We start from the raw sequence: 3,574 nt of genomic DNA, 5'->3' as shown, positions 1-3,574 counted from the left end.
AAGGCAGACGAGTGATTATTGTTAATTTATTAGAGGTTCACAAAAAAACAGGTCGTGGTGAGAGTTGCTGGAGATTCTGACGTGACTGAGTGTGGGAATGGGGTCCGGGCTCCAGAGCTCTCGGTCTTGGCTGTGCTGGCGGGCTGAACTGGGTCCAGGCTGGTGGCGAGACAGTAAAAACAGGTTAGACACAGGTATTCACTTTAGAGTTAAATTCAATATTGGCTGGCGTGTTTCATACGAGCTGATACGACGATCCGGCGGGGACTGGAAGGTCGGTCTGGTCTTTATAGGAGAGTTGATTGTGGGATGTGGAACCGGAGTGCAGGAGTGGTGAGATGAGTTGCAGGTGTGTTGGTTGGAGTTGCAGTGACCACGCCCACCAGCGGTTCATTCATGCAGCTGCCAGATCACGGCCGGTGGGTCGTGACAGTCCTTTAATGTGAGCTCGTCTTGACCGGAAACAGCTGATCAGTCATGTGAATTAAATGTTAATACGAGAACTTATTCACAAAAATAGATTCCATCTCCCGTTAGCACATTCGCTATTTTTGGTAAAAAGACAAAAACCACTTCAAGCAAGCTTAAAAACTTCTATGCGCATTTTCGGAACATTTTTTTTAATTTCGGTGTCTCCATCAAGCTTTTCTCATGTGAATCTTCAAAATGTGCATCGAAATTCATTGATGGAAACGTCTAGTGACATCATATCTTCTTTGTAGATGCATCAGTGTTATGATTGTCTGTCTAAAGCTATTTTAAGCCACAACTTTTTTGATTTTTTTTTTTATTTTAACAGGAAGAAAGAGTCATCAGACATCTGGAACTTAAGTAATCAAAGAAACAAACTGAGAGAACGTCAGCATCAGCTTGGTCCGAGGCCCCTTCGATAACATTCCAAACTTCATTGGAGAAACACAGACTTTTACTGTGAAATTGTTCTATCCATTGTTCCACCACTTTTAATCATGTGGGCCATTTGTTCTGGAGAGGTGGACACCCCTGCGGATAATTCAGCTCCCGTTAAAACTTCCTGAACGATTAAAACTGAAGGAATCGTCAGCCAGGAAAGCTGACTGCAACAAAGGATGTCACAACATCTATGTCTTAATATTGTTCTGATCAAGATACCCATAGCAGCAGAAAATTACATTTTGTGCATTTGCAGGTGCATCTCAATAAATTAGAATATCATAGAAAAGTTTAATTATGTCAGTAATTAAATTAGTGGAAAGAGGAAATAACACATTATATAGCTCCATCACACAGAGAATGAAACATTTCATGTCTTAATTTATTTAATTTCTTCTAATATATAATGATTATGGCTTACATTTAATGAAGACTGAAAATTCAGTATCTCAAATAAAAATTGAAAATTACAGAAGACCAATTTTAAATTTTTGGTTGGGGTTATTTGACTTGAACTACTGGAAATGCACTTTTCCATCATATTCTAATTTATTGAGATGCACCTGTAATTAACCTAATTTCTGAATAGTAAGGAACTGTATGAAAATGATTAAGAGTAGGTGGCAATGTGCTTCTGTACAAACCCCCTCCTCACAGATCAGTATCACATTATAATGTGAAAAGTTTGATGTTATAATATTTTATCACATTTTAACATTAAACCTTTCATTTTATAACAAGATATTTTTTTATTTCATCATAACATTCAAACAGCCTTTTTTCCTTTTCTGATCCACCTAATAATTTCCGTACATTCCCTAAATCAAATGCTGATAGTTTGTCACGCAGGATGATCTGCCCCTTCACAAACTAGTATTGTTTTTTTTACATGCTGAGTTATTTTAGGTCCCTCCCATCGTGATACATAATAGTCAATTAGGGTTGTGGCCCACTTCCCTAATTCCCTACTAATCTGTGTGTCAAGAGGGTTTTATACACTGTCATATTTGAGGATTCGTGAGCAGACAATGAAGCCTCGGCGGCATGATCCCTGACTGTTTTGTCAGCTCTCTGACCTGTATTTACAGTCAGCTTATTGTTCGACATTAATCCTCTTCTTGTTGTCTGCAGTGCTATGTGTGTTTTGGTGTGTGTGTGCCCCCTCTCCCATCCTTAATCCTGTGCTGTATGTTACAGTTGGTTATAGTCATTAAGCCCATTGTCTCCCCACCACGGTCAGTGCCCTTTGAATACATTAGCTTGTTAGTAAAACAACAGTCACACAGTACAATGTGACTCGAGTCAGAGGAAGAGGTGCTGGGAGACTGTCATGGTGTGTCTTTTGCTCAGGGGGAGAAAAAAATCAATTCACGTCTTTTCATTCAAATGTTACTGATTCACTGGGTCGTAAAACAAACAAAGGGCACCACAGAGAAGCCATTAAGAAGCTGACCATACATACATCCTGCAACCTCAGGCAGTGTTTCACATGTGAATGGAGTGTTAATCAGTTAGAAATCATCTGTAACGTAATGATTATTAGGGATATTTATTAGAAAAGAGAGAGAATAATACAAATATAGCGTGAAAAGGCTATATTTGAAGTTCCTTTGCTTTGTGTTTTCAGTTTGGTTTGTTGGTTTGTTTGTACAGTCATGGAAAAAATCTAAATATAATGATAACAACAAAAATAGCTGATAAGACTTTAATTTATCAGCTGATATCTAGACATTTTCCATGGTTTTCTTGATAATGACCAAAATCATTTTTAAGAAAACCATGGAAAATAGCTAGATGTCAGCTCTTAAATTAAACTCTTATGAGCTATTTTTGTTGTTGTCATTATACCCACCCTTGTTTTCTCCTTGCTTTCTTGTTCATTTAATGCCTGGTACGACTAAAGGTACATTTGTTTGGACAAATATAATGATAACAAAATGATAAATGGTGACAAAAATAGCTGATAAGAGTTTAATTTAAGATCTGATATCTAGACATTTCCATGGTTTTCTTCATAATGGTTTTGGTTATTATCAAGAAAACCATGGAAAATGTGTTGATATCAGCTCTTAGATTAAACTCTTTTCAGCTTTTTCTTTTGTGATCATTATATTTGTCCAAACAAATGTACATTTAGTTGTACCAGGCATTATAATGAACACAAAATGGAAGAAAACAAGGGTGGTCTAATAATTTGTCCATGACTGTATGTTTGTCAGCAGGATTATGGAAAAAACTATTGGTCCAATTTTGATGAAACTTGATGGTAGGGTGAAGAACGGACCAATACAGAACCCCTTAAATTTCTGAGTGGATAAATATCACAGGGTTATATTTAATTTTGGTTACAGTGAGGGCATGGCCTTGGCTGATGTCTTCACTTTCTTGTATTTCTATGAGAAAAAGGGTCTGAAAAATCAACTAAAGACTAACTAATTGTAAATTATAATATGGTATTAAGTTGTCACAGTTATTTGGAAGAGTTCTTTATGCACATTAACCCTGATGACAAGTCAGGTAAAGCAAAATTTTAGTGGTTTTAAGAAGAAGAAGATGTACTGGTGCAGCAGTACAGAAGTCTTTGTACTGAAAACCTCAATTAACGTGTTGCTGTGAGCAATAAAATGCATCTACTTTGTCGTAACCATGTTGTTTTCACATT

Source organism: Centropristis striata, chromosome 22 (assembly GCF_030273125.1).
Source record: "Centropristis striata isolate RG_2023a ecotype Rhode Island chromosome 22, C.striata_1.0, whole genome shotgun sequence".
NCBI classification, from domain to species: Eukaryota; Metazoa; Chordata; class Actinopteri; order Perciformes; family Serranidae; genus Centropristis; species Centropristis striata.
The sequence above is the reverse complement of the archived record's forward strand: the minus strand, read 5'-3'. Positions refer to the sequence as shown.